Raw genomic sequence first — 25,559 nt, 5'->3', positions numbered from 1 at the left:
AGAGACAGGGTTTCACCATGTTGACCAAGATGGTCTCGATCTTTTGACCTTGTGATCCACCCGCCTCGGCCTCCCAAAGTGCTGGGATTACAGGCTTGAGCCACTGTGCCTGGCCCAAGAGGTATTCTTTTTGCATTGTGGTTGCTAAACTGGTTGAATTTAAGCCTGCAGCTACTAGTGGCCACTCTTGCCACTACATAAACTGATTCTGCCTAAAAAGAAAGACACCACAGAGAAATACAGGGCAAAAGGTGAAAATATATTGCTGATGACATCATTTGAACACTTAAATCCACACATGCCTGAAGCTATCATAGGCTTATCCATATAAACTAGTGAATATTTTCCTTGGGCCAACTTGAGTTAGGTTTCTGTCACTTCACTGAAATGAGTCCTAACTAACGTACTGCTCTCCAGAACTGTTTTCTTAAAGATCTTCATTAACACTAACAATAGCAGCTGATATTTATTGAGTACTTACTATATGCCAGGTATCATTTCAAGCACTTTGCTTGGATAAAATCATTAAAACCTCACAATAACTCTATAATGTTACTATTATTATCTCCTGTTTACAGATTTAAAAACTGAGGCACAGAGAGATTAAGAAACTTGTCCTAAGACTATACACCTGTAAGTAGAAGATTTGGGACTCAAGCCAGGGAAGAGTTTCATACCTGAGCTATTATACACTGCCTCAAGAGTCAGCAAATCCAGTCACCTTTCCTTATTCTCTTTGCCCAGTTCGACACTATCCATTTGCTCTTAAAACTTGCATAGAAAGCTTTGGCTTTCCAGTCCTTCTATTAGGAACTACTTTAAGTTTTCTTCTACCCTGCCTCCTAAATCTAAGGTTTTCCTAATGATTCTTTACTCTTTTCTTGGTAATCTCACATACTTCTGTGCAAATAACACCATTAACTCAAGCCTCTAATTTTGAACTTTCTGCTGTCTCCAAATCACCCAAATGTCCTGCTAGGGCCATGTACTGCATCACGAAATGTTGGGTTTCCAGGAGGAAATTATAATTTTCTTATTATTTAATTCAGTCTTGGTTGGAAATTATAATTGATGCCAGAGTTTATAAAATTCAACAGTTAGGTAATGAGATTATTGATACAGGTGCTTTGGGATGACTAAACATTCAGCTAGTCATTTTATCTGGTGTGATGAGAGAGAATGTTAGTTAATATTTACATACTAATTACCTAGCAGTTAAAATAAATCTATACTTACTTTGTATCTTATAATCACAAAGCTGAATTTTTGTCTGTCTTTTTACTAAAATGTAAATAATCTTCCCTGAAAGACTGAAAATCATACTCTTCATTTGTACCTTTGAGATGATGAATATTTGTTAAGATGTTTATTAAAGCAAAAAGTGTTTCTTCATTTCTGGTTTTAAAATGACTGGAGAGGTTGTTTTTAGTTTACCAAACCTGTGCACATTAATTCCTCTCTAGGGTCATGAGTTCTCACACTTGACCTTTCTTTAGAATCATCCGATATCCAACACCAAGAAATTCTGATTCAATTGTACCACAGTAAGAACAGGGCACTGGTATTTTCACAAGGACTCCATGTTATTCCAACACGCTTCCAAGGTTGAGAATCATTGCTCAGAGATGGTTGCTCGATAAATATGGGACACCCAGATAAATTTTAATTTTTAGTAACTAAACATTTTTAGTATGTTTTATACTAAAAAATTAATGCACTGTTTATCCAAAATTCAATTTTAACTGGGCATCCTATGTTTTTATTTGCCAAACTTGTTAACCTTATCATTTCTCTGAGTTCATCTCTGTGATTTCATAGGAAATAAGAGATTGTATTACATTCCTGAATCAGAAAGCATCAAGACTTTCGTCTTGCCTTTCTTCTTTCAGTCCTGTTTATAATACATCTTGTACCTCCAAAACTTTATTTCTTTAAAAAGGAAGCACTGCAAATTCAGCCAGGAGGCCAATCTTTTTCTCTAGAAGTTGCCCACATTCTCCCTTTTGTGTGTTTCCTGGGTGGTTCCCTCCAGCAAAGGAAGGTCAAGTCTCTCTGGGGCTTCAGGGCTCTCTGACATTTCTTGCTGTCTTATCTTTCTGACTCTAGCTGGAGAAAGTTTTCTGCTTTTAAAGGTTCATGTGATTAGGCTGTGCCTGCCCAGATATCCTAAATAGTCTTCCTATTTGGGTTAGTCACTTTTATTACACCAGTAAAGTCCCTTTTCTATATACTGCAACATTTTTACAGGGTCCAGAGACTAAGATGTGGACATTTTGGGGGAGCCATTCTGCTTATAACAGTTGTTGTGGGTGTCATCTACACTTCTCTCTTCTATCAGATTCTCTGTCTCTCCACTTTGTTATAGAATATATCCTCCGATTGCTTCCTGAAAAAGGATGCATGAAGATACTGTTTAAGCCTTCGTGTTTGAAAATGTCTTTTTTAACCTCATACTTTATCAGTTTCAAAATCTGAAATCATTTTTCTCAGAAATTGTCTTTCATTTATGTTTCTGTTGAGAATCCAATGCCATTATAAATGCCATTTATAAATTCTAAATCTTTATAAATCATTTCTAAATTTTTCCTCCCTGAAAGCTATTAAGATCTCTCTGACACATGTGGTTTTAAATTTCACAAAAACATACTTTGGCATAGATAATTTTTATCAATTGAGCTGAGAGCTCATGTGCTTCTGTCCTTTACTTCTGAGAACTGTTGTCCCGGTTTCTTTGGTAATTATGTTTCTTCTATTTGCTCTTGGAGCTGTTAGATATTCCACCTTTCCTTGCCTAATTGCTCTGGATAGTACCTCCAGTATAATGTTGAATAGAAGTAGCTACAGTTAAATAAATAAGGTTTAATTTTCTCCCTATCAAAAAAAAAAAAAAAAAAAGAAGTAGCTACAGTTGACATCCTTGTTTTATTCCTGATCTTAGGTGAAAATGTTCATTCCTTCAAGATTAAGTATGATGTTAATTATGGAGTTTTTCATAGAGGCTCTTTATTAGGTTGAGGAAGTTTCCTTTTATTCCTGGTTTAAGTGTTTATACCAAGAAAGGGTGTTAGATTTTGTCAACTGCTTTTTCTCCATCTATTGAGATAATCATGCGGCTTTTGTCCTTTAGTCTATTAAAGTGGGGTGTTACATTGATTAATTTTGTATGTTACACCAACCTTGTATTCCTGAGATAAATCCTACTTCATCATGTTGCATAATTTATTTTTAATGTTGCTGGATTTGGCTTGCCAGTATTTTGTTGAGGATTTTTTATGCTAATATGCATAAGGTGTATTGGTCTGTATTTTTCTTGTGATGTCTTTCATTTTGTTTTTTATTTCCTTGGATTTTCAGATTGGAAGTCACTGCATATAGCCCTGATCTTAGGACAAGATTCCAAATAAGCCACTTTTGGCAAATAAAAAATTCTATATTTAGTAGATAAAAAAGCTGTATATTCGTTTGAGGTTCTCTCCTAGTTTCCTTCCCTCTCCTCAAGCCGACTAATAAAACTTGCTTTTCATATTCCAAATCTTATTTATAGTCGTTTGATCATCTTTGAGGCACCTGCAAGTGAACATTTACTGCAGGCGACCCCCTCACTCCCTAAATAAGCCCTTTTGATTTACCTCCAGTCATTAACTCACCTCCCAACTGTAATTTGTCAAGAGTAGTGTCACGTGCACTTCAGTGGTTAATCTCCTTGCACACCGATGGAACTTCAGGCACAAGAAGGTCAGCAACGAAGGTAGTGATATTCGAAGGGAAAACTAAACCCAGGTAGTGTTGCAGGCTTAGAAAGTCCGAGGCTTGCAGATGGGTGGCTGGGACACCTGCCTAAGATTCTAGCAGGGAACAGCCCCAGCAGTGGGCTTGGAGCTCTGAACTTCAGAAAAGGCCAAGAGAGGATAAGGGAGACCGCGCGGATCATTTTCGTGGTTCTGGTAAGGGAATGACAAGGGAGAAAAACTTTCCCACGTTTCCTCCCGGCCCGCGGCGCTTGTCGGCCTGCGCGGGGTCAAAGCCTGGCACCGCCCACGCGCGGCTCGGGTGGGAACCCACAGAGGTGGGGTGAGCAGGGCCGCTGGCGGCGGCGGGCGAGCGCCGGGGCGCCACGTCGGAGGCCGTGGGGTCGGGACTGCCGGCGCAGCTGGAGCGCTTTCCGCGGGGTTTGGCTCCTGTCGCTTCCCGTCTCGCCGAACCGGCATCGCAGCCGCCGGAGCCGTGGCGGGTCTTCAGAGCCTGGCTGCTAGCGGCCGGGAGCGCCGGGACGGGGCGCGAAGCCTTCGGCTCCAGGACGCGGACACAGGTAAAGGCCGGCTGCGAGGAGTACGGCGGGGCGCGGCGGCGGCGCCTCTCGGGGGGGCCCGGCCAAGGCCCAGCCCAGACGCGGTGGCTTGGCCCCCACGTTGGCCCAAGCGGGGATGCGCTAAGGGGCTGGGCTAGGGCTGCCGCTGGCCTGGCAGCTTCTCGCCTGGGCCTCCTCAGGTGACGCGGCGGCGACTTAACTTTCGCACCTGAGGTTCTCCGAGCGGCCTCCGGGCGCGCCTGCCTGGGGGTTGAAATCATACGGGCTCGAAAAAGGTGAGCCCTGGCGGCAAGGCGCCGGAGGCGTGGCGGAGGTGGCCGTGGAGGGTGGGGTGGGGTGTCTGCGAGGGGTCCTGTACTGAACACTATCCAGGTCTGAGGTGGGGAACTGCTTCCTGTTTAATTTCGGAGCTTGTGTGGAGAGTCTGCATCCACCCCCTTCCACGGATGGTTCCCTCTGCCCTGATCCACTTTCCTTTGTCTGGTCCATTTCAGTATCGACGTCGTAGTTGCTTTTCTTGCAGCCTTGGATCCGGAGTGTACGACTTTATGCTAGGCGGAGGTCATAAGCTCTGAAATGCATTGGGGCGAAGGTGGGAGATGGTTCTTTGGTGAGAAATTACTAGTGCTGTTATGATCATTAACACATATATACTACCTTGTTTGTTTTCTTTTTTTTTTTTTTTTCGAGATAGTGCTCATTATTTTCGTAGCATCTAATAGTTTAAGTGCACCTGTGAGAGCGTTTATTAGTTAACTTCAAAGGAGCATTATTCAGACAGGTTACTATTATCCCATTTTATAGACCAGACAGCTGAAGCACCCAGGAGGAAAAGTGATTATATCAAAACTAAGCAGTCAATCCGTGTGGAAGCTGTGATTAGAGCTTGTCTGACTAGAGTTGTCCTTGATCCAGTTGAGTTCTTAGCCTCAAACAAAATTTAGCGCTCAAAGACGGACAGTGCTCCCTGTATTTTTATTTACTCATTAATTGCTAAAATCTTTCTTAAAAAATAGAGTGGAACCGTGGGCGGTGACTCTCGCCTGTAATCCCAGCACTTTGGGAGGCTTAGGCGGGCGGATCACGAGGTCAGCAGTTCGAGACCAGCCTGGCCAACACGGTGAAACCCCTTCTCTACTAAAAATACAAAAATTAGCCAGGCATGGTAGTGCGCGCCTGTAATCCCAGCTACTCAGGAGGCTGAGGCAGGAGAATCGCTTGAACCCAGGAAGGGAGGTTGCAGTGAGCCGAGATCGTACCACTGCATTCCAGCCTGGGTGACAGAGCAACGTTCTGTCTCAAAAAAAAAAAAAAAAAAAAAAGAGTCAAATCCTTTCAGACTCTTGTTATAGTACCCTTAAAAATGATACTTGAAAGATCACGATCACTTCAGTTTCAAATGAATAGTAGTATCATTTGAGTCATAGACATGAGTAGAATTCCTTTGTCTTTTATCTGTCAAACTTTCATCTCCTGTATAAATGTAGTGCCACCGGCCCAAAGATACTTGGTGACAATAGCAGAGATATAAATATTTAATAAATGAGTAGAATCGAGGAGGCGAACTGCTAAGGTTTCCCGGAATATTTGAACGGCAAGTTTTTTCTCATAAACAATTGAAAATTTAGGAGAATAGTTATTTTAATTATTTATTTTAATGAAAATTATCTCGTAATTGAGTTGTACTTTATCTCTCTGGGACCATCAACAACTTACCAGTCTCCCTAGGGTTTGCCCTTAGTTTTGTAAATGGTTCCTCTCATTTTTTATGTGTTTTGTTTTTCGAAGTGAAGATTTTGTCTTCTAAAATTGAAAAAAACAAGCTGTCTTGATAAAATAGACTTAATTAGCACTTTTTTGAGTGTGTCTGAGGACTGACACCAGCCTCTTTAATAAGCACTTCACACATGGAGCAGGAATTCTTCCAGGCAAGAATGCAATAAATTAATCATCATTTTAATATATTTCTGTAATATTTTATGACGTGTCTACCTGAATAATAATACTTTTTACTCTTACAGTGTCTTTTCATCAAGGAGCATAAAGATTAAAAATTTCACTTAAATTTTGCCAACTACAAAGTACAAGGGGACAGTGCACTTAGACTGAATTGTTGTTTTCATGGAATAAACACAGTTCCCTCTCCCTTATACCACCTCCATTTGATCATCTGAATAAAGAAGGTTGTCTGTCCTTTCCTACATAGAGATATTTGAAGAATTAATAAAGTAATATCTCAAAAGTAGTTTCCATTCCGTGGAAGAAAGCAGCTTTGTTAACTTCAAAATGTGATTGTAGTGTCTTGAAACATTTTTCCTCCTTAAACATGCCATCATTTATATTTTTAAAGATTGGTCATTCCAAGTAGTCACCTAAGGAGGCTAAAAACTTACTCCAGTAGTGCTGCTGCCATTCATAATTATTTTCAAATTTTTGAAATTTCTATTCAGTTTACAAGCAAAATAAAAACATTTCATAACTTTCATAAACACTTGTTTTTGTTTGTATTTTTTAATCAAAAAACTAATTCAGCTTGAGTATTTTCTTTGCTAAATTTGGCAGAATGATTTCTGCGTGGTTATAAAACTCGGTTCTACCTTCAAGATTTTACCATTGTTAAGGATATTTAAAGGATTATCCTGATGGCTATGAAGGGCAGTTTCAAAAGGGCAGTTTAGGCCAGGCACAGTGGCTCATGCCACACTTGTAATCCCTGCACTTTGGGAGGCCAAGGCAGATCACCTGAGGTCAGGAGTTTGAGACCAGCCTTGTTCACATGGTGAAACCCTGTCTTTTAAAAAAAATAAAGAGGGGGGAAGTTGAAAACTATAGTTTAAAACAGTGACAGACATTATTAGAATAAGTTTGCAACCTTCCCAGAAGACTACTCCGAAGGGGGCATGCTTACCTGTAGGCTGGAGTTCTGTGCACATGTGTATGTTTCCACATTGTTAAATGTTTTGAAAATGATAATCTCTATTATAACCTATCAGTTATCTCTTTTCATCACATTGATTTCTTAGAAATTAGATATTTTACTTACATATTTAATAGAGTACATTTAGTTGATGACTTATCATACTGACTGGAACGGTGTTAGATTGGGAGTGTATTTCATACAGAAGTTTGAATTTTACATAAATTTCAATCTTTGCAACAATTTTGAATAATAAAATTTGGCTCCATATTGAATGTTTTGAGTGTAATACAGGAAAGGCAAAATAGCCTCAAAATATACAATTGCTATTTTCAAAAAAAAAAAAAAGTATTAACACAGTGTGTGTGCAACAGACTTTCCTGGCTATCTACCAATGTCAAAAGAAAAAATTTCAACAAATTTAGTTTAAATATTGAATTGGCTTTTGTTAGCAATTCCAAAATTGGGTAGCATCTCATTCATAAAATAGAATGCTTTGCCAGGCATGGCAGAATAGTTGGTTTTGTAAGATGGGAACAAGGAAACAGAGTAATTCTAAAAAGCCTGTTGGTTAACATCAGATTACTTAAGGTTACTTTTCTTTTAAGTGTTCAAGTAGAAGGGACTACTTCTCATGCCAGCTCAGGTTACTAGGCCGTTTTGTGTTGGTTGCAGCAGGTTGGTTGCAGCAAATCCCGTTTTCAGGAAAAACTGGTTTGTTTGTTCTTTAACTTCCTTAAAGTTTCAGTTTGATTATGTGGCATTGAGCATGAGTGACTCCCCTTTGGTTTCAATGTCCTCTTGTAAATTTTATTTAAGAATTCGGTCCTTTCAGTAAGCTTTCACCTAAGTGAGAGTGTGACCAAAACTTAGGGCATTAGCGCTGCTCTCAGTTAACTATCATTCTGGGTTTTCAGTCTCAACATATCATTAATAGGTTAGGTGTCCTCATTATCATAGGTTTCTTTGAGTTTTTATCATACCAGCTGGAGAGTTGTTGGCATTCAGCAAATTGCTGCATGCAGTCATTTAAAACTTGAGAGAATGCAGCACACTAGGAAGACTACTATGACTATCAGAAGGATAATACCAAGAGTTTGGAATGTGCTCCTTAATCAAAGTTCCTGGGAACCAAACCAACTAAAGTTGAACAGATCAAAGAATGAGGCAGACAAAGAATCTACCCATTTTAACCAAGTAGACTGTTCTTTAATTGTTTTTTTATTTTTGCAACTGAGTCTCTACAATACCAGAATATATCCATGTGCAACATTAAGTGTTATCAACTGCAGAGACTCCTCCCTGTTTGACAAGTAGAAATCTAGAGCAATTCTATTAATATCTAGTATAACTTTTACAAGAGAATTCAGAGAAGTCTTATGCAACAATAGCATTGCAATAGAATAGTCTATAGAGGCTATTGGGAGGGATAAATTCTAGTCATTACTTCATTTGTATTATTCTAAGCCATACAAAGCTCATCCAAAAGGGTTAATGCCTCTTGGCAGTGTTCTCTTTAACCTATGCCATAAGTTAAGAGGAGTGAGCCAGTGCTCCACTTCTGAGTGATTATGGAGTGACAAGTTACCATTAAGATTTTTAGCCCACATTGGCCCTTCATCTTCTACCTGTCAAGGCATGAGGTCGCCTGTGTATATGCTTGGCCACAGAATTATCCACAAATAATGATATACCCTGTGGGTACACATAAGGTCCACTTTCCAGTTCTGTTGTTCATGGATATATTGCTTGGAATGGTGGATTTAGCAGTTTCTAGCCAAGAATCTGAAGCAGAGTTTACAGGTTAAGAGAACTATAATATGCTTGCACATAAGTCAGTTCTTAAGAAACTCAATTCAGTCTTTTGGTACAATCTTGTCTTACGACACACTCCTCGTTTGGACTTGGTTCTTGTATCCCATTACTATATTAAAGTAAAACATGGAGAGAGAACAAGTGGGACTAGAAATCTGACTCTAACAGGGACCAGTAGTACAATTTGAACAAGCACTTGTATTAGGGATGTTGCTAAATTAGCCACTAAGTGGACTAAAATATCTTTTAAGTTATATAAAGATTTGGGTTTGGGAGGACAGATCCAACATTCTGTGAAGTTACCTACAGAAGCACTGATTGTGAAATTCTAATTACAGTATTATCTTGCCAAGTGGAAAAGGCATATGTAAGGAAAAATTAAGAGGGATAAGAGTCTTATCATGATGGAGGATCTTGTTCTGATGTCTTGGGAAAAGCTGTCCACAGTGTGAAGTCATCAACTTCTTATCCTGGTTAACCTGATTTTTTAAGGTCTCTGGCTTAAGAAGAGGAGCAAGTGGTATCAGGAGGTGGTCTTTTATGAGGGAGATGTGAACACTTTTGAGTTTAGCTGCAATGCCTATAGTCGTGAGCACTTGGTAGGGTCCTTTCCAGTGGGATTCAAGAGCAGTCTTTCTTTGATGATATTTCCAGAACACCCAGTCACCTTTTTGGATCTATGTCTTGAAAGTCTTCCTTTACCTCTTGGTGATAACGTTTAGCATAGTGAATTAAGAATGTACATTATTGGGTCATTTCAATATGGGTCAATTAGGGGTCTACATTTCGTGTAATATCCAAAGATATAGAGTAACCAGCAATAATTTCATATGAAGTTAACTTGTGTTTTCCAGCAGTGGTGCTCTGAAGAGTCATAAGAGCCAGAGATAGAATTTCAGACCAAAGAAGATTACTGGTTTCAGAAAAGTTGGAAATTCTGAGTTTAAGTATTTAGTTTTATCAGCCTTACCAGAGGACTGCATGGGTAAGGGCAATGATAATACCAGACTGTTGGTAAAAATTTAAGTAGTACGTGAATTACTGTCCAGTGAAAGGAGTGGCTTAATTACGTGAATTGGCATTCAGTATACCCCAGGTGTGAAGTATGACTTTTGGCAGTTTCGTTTTGCAATAAGGGCATTGTCAGCCTTTTGACATGGGAATGCCTGAACCCATTCAGAAAACATACAGACTGTAACAGGTACATGCAAAACTATTACAGGTACATGCTTGGTGGGAGTTGGATGAAGTCTAATTGTACATGTTCAAGAGGGCCTAATGGTTGGAGTGAGGGGTGGTCATTCCAGGGGAACATAAATTGACTTCCTTGGATTATGAGTTTGATAGGTTAAATATTGATTTTAAATAGCTTTTAAATTACTTTGTAATAATTTTTCCACCAATACTTTTTGATCATTTGATCTATCTTGTCAGTATCATTATGGATAAGGCAATGTAAGAAGCATAACAAATAACCCTTAAGTGACTCTTGGAGTACCAAGTGGCTGTCTTGGCCTTCCCAGAACTTGAAATGGAAATTACAAGAACATCCTTCTCATTCTCAAAATTCTTTTTAATTTTTAGGGGCCTTTTTTTTTGCCTCCATAACTAACAGCATATGAGTATAAGCAGGCACAGTTAAGAAGCAGGGAGCATGCCTTACTGTTTCCAGCTGTTGGATTTAGATAATAGACCTCACAGAATTGGGTAACATTTTTGGCATGAAAATCACTTGGAGCGCTTACCTGATATTCAGCCTCAGTTCTCCTTGTTAGAGCCTCTGCTTTTGTAACAGCAGTCTCTTTGGGCATCAGCATCCAGTAAGAGGCTTATCAACTTGTGGTCCACTTTTTATTAGTATGCCTTTGCTTCCAAAGTGTTTCAAAATCACGAACCACTCCAAAGCCATAGTGACTGTCAGTGTAAATGCTGACAGATTTTTATATAAAATGCATGCACAGGTAATTGTGGGAGTATTCCCCAATGCCTGCTTTAGTATACAAAAAGGATTAAAGCTTTTGAATCATTGAGCAATTCTAAAGCAGGGAACTGGGGGTTGTTGTACTACTCTTTTTCTTTTTTTTTTTTTTTTAGATGGAGTTTCACTCCTTACCCAGGCTGGAGTGCAATGGCGAGATCTCGGCTCACCGCAACCTCCGCCTCCTGGGTTCAGGCAATTCTCCTGCCTCAGCCTCCTGAGTAGCCGGGATTACAGGCACATGCCACCATGCCAAGCTAATTTTTTTTTGTATTTTTAGTAGAGACAGGATTTCACCATGTTGATCAGAATGGTCTCGATCTCTTGACCTCGTGATCCACCCGCCTCGGCCTCCCAAAGTGCTGGGATTACAGGTGTGAGCCACCGCACCTGGCCTGTACTACCCTTTTTCATTCTGCAAAGGGGGCCTCATTTCCCCCGACCCCCCACAAGGAATGGATTTAGGAACTGAGTTTTTAGTTAGTTCATTAAGTTGGAATGCTAAGAGTAAAACTTTGGGAACCTGTAGATGGCAATATCCAGCCAACTCTAACATATTAAGTTGCCTCTTAGTTCTGGACTTGGGAAACTCATGGATAATCCTAAGTTTATTAGGAGACCTGGATACCAGCAGCACTTCGATCATGTCTTAAATAGTAAACAGTATCTGACAATAACTGTAATTTTTCTGTGGAGACCTTATGTCCTTTCTCTTTTAGCTGTTAATAGGTAGATGAAATACTCTTAGGAGTATAACATACCTTCAGTGTATAAACAAAGAGTCCTCTACATATTGCCTTGAGCCTCTAGGATACTGGAGGGTGACTTGATGGAGCACTTGAGAGAAGTAGGAGAGGGCTTCCGTGAACCCCTGAGGCATGACTGTCCAGGTACATTGTTGATTACTGTAGGTGAAAGCAAATAGACATTGACTATCATGGTCAGTTGAAATGTTAAAGCAGGCTGAACGTAGTTCTACCACTGTGAACTGTTTGGAATATGGGGGATGTGGGACAAAAGAGTATTTGGGTTTGGAACCATTGGGAAATGAAAAATAATTATCCTGGTAATGACTCTTAGATCTTCAATAAATTGTGATCCTTGCCTGTTATGTTTTTGTCCCTACTATACAACAAACAATACAAACAGTAGAATCATATTAACCAAAACCAAATATCCTTGATACAGTATACATTAACCATTTAATTAACAAAGTGTTTATTTTCTTTTACAGATACAAATTTTAATTATTCAAATTCCCAGCCAAAGTAGAAACTACGCAATAACATTTAAATGAGAATCATTTTACGTATTTCTTGAATGCATATGCCATTTTTGTTGTCATATTTTTGTAAAGAGTCTTTTAGTTTCACTGTACTTTTTAATTGACATATTTTTGACACATACTAACTGCATATTTGGGGGATACAGTGATGTTCTGATACATGAATATGTTGTATAATGATTAAATCAATGTATTTATTACACCTCAAAGATTTGTCATTTATTGTGAGAACATTCAAAATTCTCTTTTCTTGGTATTTTGAAATATATACAATATAGTATTGTTAATTATAGACACTTTGCTATGCAGTAGATCAGCAAAACTTATTCCTACTACATAACTGCAACTTTGTACCTATTGACCAATCTCTCTCCTTCCTCCTTTCCCTTTTCCTTTCCCTTTACCCTCTCTTCCTGTTTCTACTCCCCAGATTCTGGTGACTGCTGTTCTCCTCATTACTTCTATGACATCAACTTTTTTAGGTTGCACATATGAGTGAGATTATGCAGATTTTGTCTTTCTGTGCCTGGCTTATTTCACTTAATATAATGTCCTCCAGATTAATCCATGTTGCCACAAATGACCGGACTTCATCCCTTTTTTTGTGAATGAATGGCGTGCTGTTGTGTATACATACCACATTTTCTTTATCCATTCATTCTTTGGTGGACACTTAGATTGATTCTATATCTTGGGTATTGTGAATAGCACTGTAATAAACATGGGAGTGCTGATGTCTCTTCAACGTACTGATTTCGTTTCCTTTGGATATATACCCAGTAGTGGGATTGCTGGATCATGTTGTAGTTCATTTTTAATTTTTTGAGGAACCTTCATACTGTCTTCAATAATGGCTTGACTAATTTCCATTCCTACCAACAGTATATAAGAATTCCCCTTTCTTCATATACACTCCAGTATTTGTTATTTCTTTGTCTTTTTGGTAATAGCTATTCTAACTGGGGCGAGATGATATGTCATTGTAGTTTTAATTTACATTTGTATTTCCCAAAGGGTTAGTGATCATTGAGCATTTTATCATATACCCGTTCGCCATATATATGTCTTCTTCTGACATCTATTAGGTCTTGTGCTCATCAGATTATTATTATTTTGCTATCGAGTTAAGTTCCTTATATCTCCTGAATATTAACTCAGATGCATAGTTTGCAAATGTTTTTCCCATTCTATAGGTTTTTTTTTTTATTGTGCCCTTTGCTGTGCAGAAACTTTATAATTAAATATAATCCTGCTTGTCTATTTTTGTTTCTGTTGCTTGTGTTTTTGAGTTCTTATCCAAAAAATTGTTACTCAGACCAAGGTCATAAAGCATTTCCCACACATTTTCTTAGGGTAGTTTTTTTAAATTATGCTTTTAGTTCTGGTGTACGTGTGCAGAATGTGCAGGTTTGTTACACAGGTATACATGTGCCATGGTGGTTTGCTGAACCCATCAACCCGTTATCTACATTAGGAATTTCCCTTAATGCTATCCCTCCCCACCCCCTATCCCCTGCATGTGTCTTTATAGTAGAGTGATTTAAAATCCTTTGGGTCTGTACCCAGTAATGGGATTGCTGGGTCAAATGGTATTTCTGTTTCCAGATCCTTGAGGAATCGCCACACTGTCTTCCACAATGGTTGAAATAATTTATACTCCCACCAACAGAGTAAAAGCGTTTCTATTTCTCTACATTCTCTCCAGCCTCTGTTGTTTTCTGACTTTTTAATGATCGCTATTCTAACTGGTGTGACATGGTATCTCATTCCGGTTTTGAATGTATTTCTCTAATGACCAGTGATGATGTGCATTTTTTCATATGTCTGTTGGCTGCATAAATGTCTTCTTTTGAAAAGTGTCTGTTCATATCCTTCTCCTACTTTTTGATCGGGTTTGTTTTTTTTCTTGCAAATTTGTCTAAGTTCTTTGTAGATTCTGGATATTAGCCCTTTGTCAGATGGATAGATTGCAAATTTTTTCTCCCATTCTGTAGGTTGCCTCTTCACTCTGATGATAGTTTCTTTTGCTGTGCAGAAGCTCTTTAGTTTAATTAGATCCTGCTTGTCTATGTTGGCTTTTGTTGCTATTGCTTTTGGTGTTTTAGTCATGAAGTCTTTGTCCATACCTATGTCCTGAATGGTATTGCCTAGGTTTTCTCCTAGGGTTTTTATGGTTTAGGTCTTATGCTTTAGTCTTTAATCCATCTTGAGTTAATTTTTGTATAAGGTATAAGGAAGGGGTTCAGTTTCAGCTTCAGCTAGCCAGTTTTCCCAACACCATTTATTAAATAGGGAATCTTTTTCCCCATTGCTCATTTTTGTCATGTTTGTCAAAGATCAGATGGTTGTAGATATGTGTTGTTATTTCTGAGACCTCTGTTCTGTTCCATTGCTCTGTATATCTCTGTTGGCACCAGTACCATGCTGTTTTTATTACTGTAGCCTTGTAGTATAGTTTGAAGTCAGGTAGCATGATGCCTCCAGCTTTGTTCTTTTTGTTTAGGATTCTCTTGACTATGCAGTCTCTTTTTTAGTTCCATATGAAATTTAAGTTTTTTCCAATTCTGTGAAGAAGTCAATGGTAGCTTGTGAATAGCATTGAATCTGTAAATTACTTTGGGCAGTATGGCCATTTTCATGATATTGATTCTTCCTGTCCATGAACATGGAATATTTTTCCATTTGTTTGTGTCCTCTCTTATTTCCTTGAGCTGTGGTTTGTAGTTCTCCTTGAAGAGGTCCTTCACATCACTTGTAAGTTATATTCCTAGGTATTTTATTCTCTTTGTAGCAGTTGTGAATGGGCATTCACTCATGATTTGGCTCTCTGTCTGTTATTGGTGTATAGGAATGATTGCAATTTTTGCACTTTGATTTTGTATGGTGAAACTATGCTGAAGTTGCTTATCAGCTTTAGGAGATTTTGTGCTGAGATGATGGGGTTCTCTAAATATACCATTAAGCCATCTGCAAAAAAAAAGAGATACTTTGATTTTCTCTTTTTTGATTTGAATACCCTTTATTTATTTATCTTACCTGATTTTCCTGGTCAGAACTTTCAGTACTATGTTGAATAGGAATGGTGATGGAGGGCATCCTTGTTTAGTGCTGGTTTTCAAATGGAATGCTTCCAGTTTTTGCCCATTCAGTATGATATTGGCTGTAGGTTTGTTGTAAATAGCTCTTATTATTTTAAGATACATTCCATCAATACCTAGTTTATTGAGTGTTTTTAGCATGAAGGGCTGTTGAATTTTGTCGAAGGCCTATTTTACATTTATTGAGATAATTGTGGTTTTTGTCATGGTTCTGTTTATGTGATGGATTACACTTATTGATTTGCATATGTTGAACCAGCCTTGCATTCCAGGGATGAAGTTAACTTGCTCGTGGTGGACAAGATTTTTAATGAGCTGCTGTGTTTGGTTTGCCAGTATTTTATTGAGGATTTTTGCATTGATGTTCATCAGGAATATCGGCCTAAAATTTTCTTTTTTTGTTGTGTCTCTGCCAGGTTTTAGTGTCAGGATGATGCTGGCCTCATAAAATGAGTAGGGTTCCCTCTTTTTCTTTTTTTTTTTTTTGGAACAGTTTCAGAAGGAATGGTACCAGCTGCTCTTTGTACCTCTGTTAGAATTTGGCTGTGAATCCATCTGGTTCTGGACTTTTCTTGGTTGGTAGGCTATTAATTACTGCCTCAATTTCAAATCTTGTTATTGGCCTATTCAGGGATTTTATTTTTCTTAGTTTATTCCTGGCAGGGTGTATGTGTCTAGGAGTTTATCCATTTCTTCTAGATATTCTCGTTTATTTGTGTAGAGGTGTTTATAGTATTCTCTGATGGTAGTTTGTATTTTTGTAGGATTGGTGGAGATATCCCCTTTATAATTTTTTTATTGCATCTATTCGATTCTTCTCTCTTTTCTTCTTTATTAATCTGGCTAGCGGTCTATCTATTTTGTTGATCTTTTCAACAAATGAGCTCCTAGATTCATGGATTTTTTTTTAAGCATTTTTCCTGACTATCTTCTTCAGTTCTGCTCTGATCTTAGTTATTTCTTGTCTTCTGCCAGCTTTTGAATTTGTTTGTTCTAGCTTCTCTAGTTCTTTTAATTGTCATGTTAGGATGTCAATTTTAAATCTTTTCTACTTTCTCTTGTGGGCATTTAGTGCTATAAATTTCCCTCTACATATTGCTTTAAATATGTCCCAGAGATTTTGTCGTGCTGTGTCTTTGTTCTCATTGGTTTCAAAGAATATCTTTATTTCTGCCTTAATTTCATTATTTACCCAGTAGTCATTCAGAAGCAGATTGTTCAGTTTCCATGTAGCTGTGCAGTTTTGAGTGAGTTTCTTAATCCTGAGTTCTAATTTGATTGCACTGTGGTCTGAAAGACTGTTTGTTATGATTTCCGTTGTTTTGCATTTGGTATGTGGTCAATTTTAGAGTAGATGTGATGTGGTGCTGAGAAGAATGTATATTCTGTTGATTTGGGGTGGATAGTTCCATAGATGTCTATAAGGTCCACTTAGTCCAGATCTGAGTTCAAGTTCTGGATATCCTTGTTAATTTTCTGTCTTGTTGTCTAATATTGACAGTGGAATGTTAAAGTCTCCCACTATTATTGTGTGGGAGTCTAAGTCTCTTTGTGGGTCTTTAAGAACTTGCTTTATGAATCTGGGTGCTTCTGTATTTGGTGCATACATATTTAGGATAGTTAGCTCCTCTTGTTGCATTAATCTTTTACCATTATGTACTGCTCTTCTTTGTCTCTTTTGGTCTTTGTTGGTTTAAAAGTCTGTTTTATCAGAGACTAGGATGACAACCCCTGCTTTTTTTTTTCTTTGCATTTGCTTGGTAAATCTTTCTCCATCCTTTTATTTTGAGCCTATATGTGTCTTTTCACTTGAGATAGGTCTCCTGAATACAGCACACCAATGAGTCTTGACTCTTTATCCAACTTGCCAGTCTGTGTGTTTTAATTGGGGCATTTAGCCCGTTTACATTTAAGGTTAATATTGTTATGCGTGATTTGATCCTGTTTTTATGATGCTAGTTGGTTATTTTGCTGATCAGTTGATGCAGTTTCTTCTTAGCCTTGATGTCTTTACAATTTGGTATGTTTCTACAGTGGCTGGTACCGGTTGTTCATTTCCATGTGTAGTGCTTCCTTCAGGAGCTCTTGTCAGGCAGGCCTGGTGGTGACAAAAATCTCTCATCATTTGCTTGTCTGTAAAGGAATTTATTTTTCCTTTGCTTATGAAGCTTAGTTTGGCTGGATTTGAAATTGTGGGATGAAAATTCTTTTCTTTAAAGATGTTGAATATTGGCCCCCACTCTCTTCTGGCTTGTAGGGTTTCGGCTGAGAGATCCACTGTGAGTCTGATGGGCTTCCCTTTGTGGGTAACCCAATCTTTCTCTCTGGCTGCCCTTAACATTTTTTCCTTCAGTTAAACCTTGGTGAATCTAATGATTTTGTTTCTTGGGGTTGTTCTTCTTGAGGAATATCTTTGTGGTGTTCTCTGTATTTCCTTAATTGGAATGTTGGCCCACTTGCTAGGTTGGGGAAATCTCCGGAATAGTATCCTGAAGAGTAGTTTCCACTGGGTTCCATCCTCACCAATACTTTTGGGTATACCAATCAAATATAGATTCGTTTGTTTTTTTTTTTCACATAGTCCCGTATTTCTTGGAGGCTTTGTTCATTTCTTTTCACTTTTATGTTTCTAATCTTGTCTTGCTTTATTTCATTGGATTGATCTTCAATCTCTGATATACTTTTTCTGTTTGTCAATTTGGATATTGATACTTGTGTATTCTTCACAAAGTTTTTGTGTTGTGTTTTTCATCTCCATCAGGTCATTTATGTTCTTCTCTAAGCTGGCTATTCTAGTTACCAATTCATCTAACCTTTTTTCCACATTCTTAGTTTCCTTGCATTGTTAGAATATGCTGCTTTAGCTCAAAGGAGTTTATTATTATTCACCTTCTGATGCTTACTTCTGTTAATTTGTCAGACTCATTCTCCGTCCAATTTTGTTTCCTTGCAGGTGAGGAGTTGTAATCCTTTGGAAGAGAAGAGGCATTCTGGTTTTTGCAGTTTTCAGTCTTTTTGTGCCTGTTTCTCCCCATCTTTGTGGATTTATCCACCTTTGTTCTACGATGTTGATACTGTTCCTTTCTGTCAGTTTTCTTTCTGTCAGGCCCCTCTGTAGGGTCCCGCCCTACAGGGTCCTGTGAGCCCCTCTCTGCTGGTGTGAAGACAAGAAACTGTGTAAAAGACACAAGACACAGAGATATAGAAAAGAGAGTTTGAGCTCAGGGGTCCACTGCCAATCAAAATGTGGAGTCCAGCATTGGCCCCAATTTCCTGGATACTCTGTCTTTTATTGAGTACAAAGCAGGGGGAAGGGTAGGAAGGGTGAGGTAATGGTGGTCAGTGATAGGGTCAGGTGAATTACGTGTCCTGGAGACAGGGGCTCAGGATTTTCAAGAAGCCAAGGGGAAGAGAAAACCTAAGGCATCAGCACTTTTTTCATACTTGTCAAGAAATAACAAGGTCACTAAGATTTATGTTACTAATTCTTTTAAGAAAGAGAGGAACCAGGTGCAGAAGCAGAATGTGAAAATAGACATGGAATTTGACCACTGAAGCACAGCATCACATAGAGACAATTAAGCTCCTAGATGTCTGTGAGCCTCCCTGACACCCGCCAGGCCTACCACAAGAGCTTGGAAGAGCAGAGTTTTCTCCTAACTCCCCCAAGGGAGTTAAATAGCTGGCTAAATAGCAGAAGCTTTCACAGTGCTGATGCTGCCACACAGCTGAGGTGTCCTCCAGCAGCCCTTATGTGGGTGTGACAGAGGACTTAGAGCATCTTGCCTTAGGGTCACCTCTTTTTCCAATGCCAATTCAGTTCCATACTTCTTGACCTGAGACTTACTAGTAAGATTAAAGATTATATGATCATATATATATGTGTATATTTATGATTACATGTGAAATGGCTTTGTGATTATTTATGATTATATATAGGAATAACTATGTAACTATGTCTCTAATTCTTTTCTAATTCTATATTTATATGAGAGCAGACTGAGGCCTGAGACCCTTGCCTTGGCTCCTGTGGGGTTCCCCCACAACACACCCCTCTGCTGCAGGTCTGCTGGAGTTTGCTGGAGGTCCACTCCAGACCCTGTTTGCCTAGGTATCACCAGCGGAGGCTCAGTTGGAAATACAGGCGTCACCTGCCATCTGTGTCTATCTTGCTGGGAACTGCAGACCAGAGCTGTTCCTATTCAGCCATCTTGCCAGCAATCTCTTTTCTGGCAGTTTCATACATTCAGGTTTTATATTTCAGTCTTCAATCTATTTCCCCCCCACCTTTTTTTTTGAAATGGAGTTTAACTCTCATTGCCCATGCTGGAGTGCAATGGCATGATCTCAGCTCACCGCAACCTTCGCCTCTTGGGTTCAAGCAATTCTTCTGCCTGAGCCTCCCAAATAACTGGGATTACAGGCAGTGCCACCACACTCAGCCAATTTTGTATTTTTAGTAGAGACAGGGTTTCTCCATGTTGGTCAGGCTGGTCTCAAACTCCCACCTCAGGTGATCCACCCACCTCAGCCCCCCAAAGTGCTGGGATTACAGGCATAAGCCAGTGTGCCCAGCCAATCCATTTCCATTTTGAGGTGATTTTTTTAAATATGGTAGAAGACAGGGGTTTAGTTTGCTCTTCTACATGTGGATATTCAGTTTTTCCAGTATCATTTATTTAAGAGATAGTCCTTTTCCTAACCTGTGCTTATGATACTTTATCAAATATCAGTTGGCTGTATGTCCATTTATTTCTGTGTTCTCAATTCTCTTCCATTGGTCTTTCTGTTTTTATGCCAGTACCATGCCATTTTGATTACTATAGTTTTGTAGTATATTTTGAAGTCAATTAATATGATATCCAGCTTTATTCTTTTTGCTCAAGATTACTTTGGCTATTTGGGGTCTTTCATATTTCTATATGAATTTTAGGATTTTTCTTTTCATTGCTTTGAAAAATGTCATTGGTATTTTTATGGGGGTTGCTTTAAATCTGTAAATTGCTTTGAGTATTATGGACATTTTAACAGTAAATTCTTCTAATCCATGCACACACAATATCTTTCTATATATTTGCATCCTCTTCAATTTTTAAATCAATATTTTATAATAGAGATCTTTCACATTCTTGTTTAATTTCTTTCCAGGTATCTAATTATTTGTAGTTATTGTAAATGAGATTGCTTTCTTGGTTTCTTTTTCAGAGAATTCTCTATTGGCACATAGAAATACTACTGAATCCGTAAATTGATTTTGTATCTTGTGACTTAACTGAATTTGGTAATTAGTTCTAACAGTTTTATGGTGGAGTCTTTAGGATTTTATACATACAACATTATATCTGTAAACAGATGGTTTGACTTTCTCCTTTCCAGTTGGTTGCCTTTTAATTGGGTCTTTTGCCTAATTTCTCTGGGTAGGACTTCCATTACCATGTTCAATAATGGTGGTGAAAGTAGGTGATCCTTACCTTATTCCAGATCTTAGAGGAAAAGCTTTCCATGTTTCCTCATTCAGTGTGATGTTGGCTATGGGTTTGTTACATGTGCTCTCTATTGCAGTTCTTCTATAACTAATTTCTTGAGAGTTTTTATTATGAAAAAATGTTGAAAGTTATCAAATGCATTTTCCGAGTCTGTTGAAATGATTATAGAGTTTTTGTCTTTGATTCTGTTAATGTGATATATTATGTTCAGTGATTTATGTTTGTTAAACTATCCTTGCTTCCTGGAATTAGTCCTACTTGAGCATGGTGAATGATCTTTTTAATGTGCTGTTTATTTGGTTTCATAGTATTTTGTTGAAGACTTTTACATCTGTGTTCATCTGGATATTGGCCTGTAGTTTTCTTTTTTGTGGTTGTGCCCTTGTCTGTTTTGGGTATCAGGGAATGCTGGTGTCATAGAATGAATTTGGAAGAGTTTCTTCCTCTTCAGGTTTTGGAAGATTTTGAGAAGAATTAGTATTAGTCTTGAAATGTTTGATAGAATTTGGCAGTGAAGCCATCATATCCTGGGCTTTTTCTTTGATGGGAGAATTTATATCACTGATTCAATCTTTTTTATTATTGGTCTGTAAAGATTGTCTATTCTTAGTTCAAGCTTGGTAGGTTGTATATATCTAGGAATTTTTATATTTCCTTTAAGTTTCCCAATTTGTTGGCATATAGTTTTCATAATATTTTCCTTTATATTTCTGTAGTATCACTTGTAATATCTCCTTGTTTATTCTAATTTTGAGCCTCTTATCTTCTTTTTCTTAAAATTCTGTCAATTTTATTTATCTGTTATGCTGGTCTTTTGTATTGTTCTTTTTAGTCTCTTCACTGAAAAGTCTCTTTTTGTGGGGAATGACAGGTGCCTCTAGTCAGCCATCTTGCCACCATCACTGTTAACAAGGTGTTTTCTTGCTTTCTTAGATTTTAGAAAATTTTTTAGAAATGATGGCTGAGTTTCATACAAAAGCTCACTGAGGAAATCGGAACTGCTAGGGTTTTTTAATCTTGATAACATTTTCCATAGCAAGCAGAGATACTGGAGAATATTCTGTTAGTAATTGAACCGTCCTTATCTTCTATAATCTGTTTACCTGATTAATTCACTGATGGTTTGATATCTGGAAAACGTTAGAAACAATCATAGCTGTTTAAAAGCAGCTTTAAAACATCCTTTGTAAAATTGCTGAAATAGTGAGGCTTATTCTGAATGAGAATTGCCTAGCCTATTCAGAAACCTGTTGAAAAAAAAAATGTATCCTAGAGGCCAAAATTGATGTATGGACACATATTTGGGGAAGCAAGGTATGAATAGAATAGACACCTGGGCCAGTGCTATTGTAGATAAATTGGGGCTGTCTGCTCAGAGTTTGTTTAATAGAGATAGAAATTAACTGTATGGGGAGAAGTCTGTCTTTCTGGCCAAATTTTGCTCAAATATCTGGTTTCAAGGTAGAATCTTGACCATTTGTTTCCCAGACCATTTGTTTTCAAATGACACGTAAATTGTATAATAGACATTTGTATAGCTACACCTGTCTGACTTAGAACTACTAAAACTGTAGAGTCAGAAATAAAGCTTTCTCTGCTCAAGTCAAGCATTATACTTACGCTAGCCAAACGACCCTACACTTTTCCAACTTAGTGTTTGGCTTATTCACTTTCCTTGTTTCAGATGTCCATATCTCTCCACTCTACTTGGCTAATGCTATTTAAATCCTGTCTATACTTTAAGTTCCAACTGGAATACTGCTCTCTTCACAAAGTTTTCCCTGACTCCCTAATTCTTTCTTTTCCTTAGTTTGCCCAGTACTACTTGTTAGTTACTTTCTGTGTTCCCAGTTATTTCACTTATTTTGGCCATGAACTTGTTCTCTAGCTAGATTTTTTTCAAAGGCATAAATTATGCCATGTATATGTATTTTTTTCTTTCCTGAATCATACATAATACCTAGAGCAGTGTTTAATAGTTGTATGTATCAGCTTATAAGATTAGATCTACAGAGTAAATAAATATATTATTCTGATTCTCTGGTATAAAGCATAAGATTAGATCTTATAATCTGATTCTCTGGTATAAAGCATAACTTATACTTTGTAATGTCAGTGTTCTGGTAGAAAATAGATGACATACTCAAGAGGTAATTGAGATGAGTTTAATCTAAATATGTGTCTCTAGGTTAAAATAAACCAACAATGGATGGTGAAGCACCCGAAGACTAGCTATAGTGAGAGCCTTTATCATCCCTAGGCCTGGAGAGGCAAGAGAAGAACCACTACTAAAACCCAAATGGAAGCTATGATGAAAAGGCTGCCTGGGGCCAGGCATGGTGGCTCATGCCTGTAATCCCAGCACTTTGAGAGGCTGAGGTGGGCGGTTCACAAGGTCAGAGATCATCCTGGCCAACATAGTGAAACCCTGTCTCTACTAAAAATACAAAAATTAGCTGGGCCTGGTAGCATGTGCCTGTAATCCCAGCTACTCAGGAGGCTGAGGCAGGAGAATCACTTGAACCAGGAAGTTGGAGGTTGCAGTGAGTTGAGATCGTGCCAGTGCAGTCCAGCCTGGTGACAGAACTAGACTCTGTCTAAAAAAAAAAAAAAGGCTACCTGTTGAGAACTCTGGCCTTTCTATAATCTGACAGTGGAGCACCAGAGGGAATACATACCCAGCTTCACACTCTTCCAGTTCTTTGATCTCCACCTGATGTTTTCCACTGACAGACGGTATTGGAAGCCAAAAGGCAAGGGAGCCTTGTTGTAGCAATCTAAAAGTCAGCCTCCTAGGAATTAGAGCAAAGTAGAGAAGGTAAAGAGTAGACTCTGGAGTGGGGAGCAAAGAATATCCAGTGCTGTAATCATATCAAGAGAATGTTTCAGGTACAGTTAATGTAAGCCTTTTTTGTGCTGTCTTTATTTCTTAAGAGGCAGCTGTGTTTTCTAGTCTAATTCAGTTACTAACATCTAAGAACTTTGTATGATTGATGCATTTCATATGAAATGCAGCTACTGTCCCCTTTTATTGTGGTATTAGCTTGTGTAGTATTGTTAAATATGTCTTAATTTTTTTATATTTTTCTATTGCTTGTACAGTTAATAGGTAGAATACATGGACTGTGCCCATAACCATTAGCAAAACTATACCTTCACCATTTCAATTACATGTTTTTTCTAAATCAATCAGGGTTGCCCATTTTTATTTTCATAATCGTTTCATAGACAAGTGGTTTTCAGTCTTGTTGTGTATATGGTCCTCAATGCAGACATTCTGATTCGAGCTGGTTTAAGATGATGCCCGAGTATCTGTTCTCTTTTTAAAAAAACTTACAAATATTTCAGATGCACAATAAATGAGAACTGCTTGCACAGGTAATCATTTTGACCCAAGTGTTATTGTTGCTGCTCCTTCCCCCGCCACCCCAATATATATTATACTCTTGAGTAACTAAGGCTTAAATGAAAATCTAATGTTGCTTTATGTGCTCTTCAAAGCATAAAAAAAGTATTATATTTTTCATATTCATAAATATAGGGTAGAAAATATGTGGTTTTCAGATTCCTAATAAAACAAATTTAACAAATTTGTATAAATATTTCAGATTTGTAATATAGAGACTAATATACTGAACATCTGTGTTCTCACCACTTAGCATTAGAAAATATTAACATTTTACTATTTTTTTCTATTAAGAAATAAAAATGCAGATAAAATTTAAGCCCCCTTTGTTTTCTTCCTAGAGGTTCCTATTCTAAACTTGGTGTCTGTCATTCCTGTGCGTATTCCTGTGCTTTGTTACACATGCATGTATCAACAAAATATTAGTTTGTTTTACATGCTTTAAACCTTTTTATAACTCTTACTATGCTGTGTTATTCTTTAATATGTATATTTTTGCAGCCTTTTTACTTAAAATAACTGATTTTTTTAGATACATACAGCTTTAATGTATTGCTTTCTATTGCTATGTAGTATTCCACTGTATGAATGAACAAAGATTTGTTAAAAAGATGCACATTTGGGCTGTTTTCAGTTTTTTTTATTATTGCAAAGTGTTGCTAAAATGAACATTTCCATATGATGTTTCCTTAATCATATACAAACCTAGAAGTAGAACTGCACATCCACAGATAGACATATTTTATTTTGCCAGACATTGCCACATTGCTTTCCAAAATGGTTGTGCATAGTTATAACTCCCCGTAGCAGTTTTTGAGATTCTTGTTGTTGCTCCATATCGTTTTTAAAGTTGGTGTTGTAAGACTTTTTAATTTTTTCCAGTGTGAATTGGAATCTTGTTTTATTTTTCATTTTCCTGATTTCTGGTGAGGTTGAACACTTCTTATATAATTGTTGGCCATTTCGGTTTCCTCCTCTAGGAACTGCGCTTTCATACTCCTTGTTCATTTTGGATATATATATATTTTAAAGTGTTTTGTAGAATTAATTGTAGCAGTTAACCATTTGCTTATATATGGAGATTTCTTCTTCCAGTCTGTATGTTGTCATTAATTTTGTCTTTTCTTATACTGAAGTTAAAAATTTATCAATATTTCACTTTGCCACTTTATTCTACCCTGGTTTTTGAAACATGACCCAGCCTATAGTCACAGCCTTGAGCTCAAGGTTTGCAGCTTTCTATAATATCTACTTTCAAAAATTGT

General features: G+C 37.8%; 1 protein-coding gene across 8 annotated transcripts in view; it reads left to right on the top strand.

Moving 5' to 3' along the window:
- Positions 1 to 3,689: 3,689 nt before the first annotated feature.
- RNF180 (ring finger protein 180) overlaps positions 3,690 to 25,559 on the top strand; it is a 242,999-nt gene continuing 221,129 nt past the window's right edge. For 3 of the 8 annotated variants that reach the window (XM_008992003.5, XM_035291511.3, XM_078365902.1), the window contains exon 1: positions 4,063 to 4,309. The gene's annotated coding sequence lies outside the window, so the exon portion shown is untranslated. Of the gene's footprint in view, positions 3,945 to 4,062; positions 4,310 to 4,433; positions 4,585 to 25,559 lie in introns of those variants that run through there. The other 5 variants (XM_054252233.2, XM_054252232.2, XM_035291512.3 and 2 more) reach the window with 3 other exon arrangements.

This window comes from Callithrix jacchus, chromosome 2 (genome assembly GCF_049354715.1).
Source record: "Callithrix jacchus isolate 240 chromosome 2, calJac240_pri, whole genome shotgun sequence".
Taxonomy (NCBI): Eukaryota; Metazoa; Chordata; class Mammalia; order Primates; family Cebidae; genus Callithrix; species Callithrix jacchus.
Note: the sequence above shows the minus strand (reverse complement) of the source record. Positions and strands in the feature narration are given on the sequence as shown.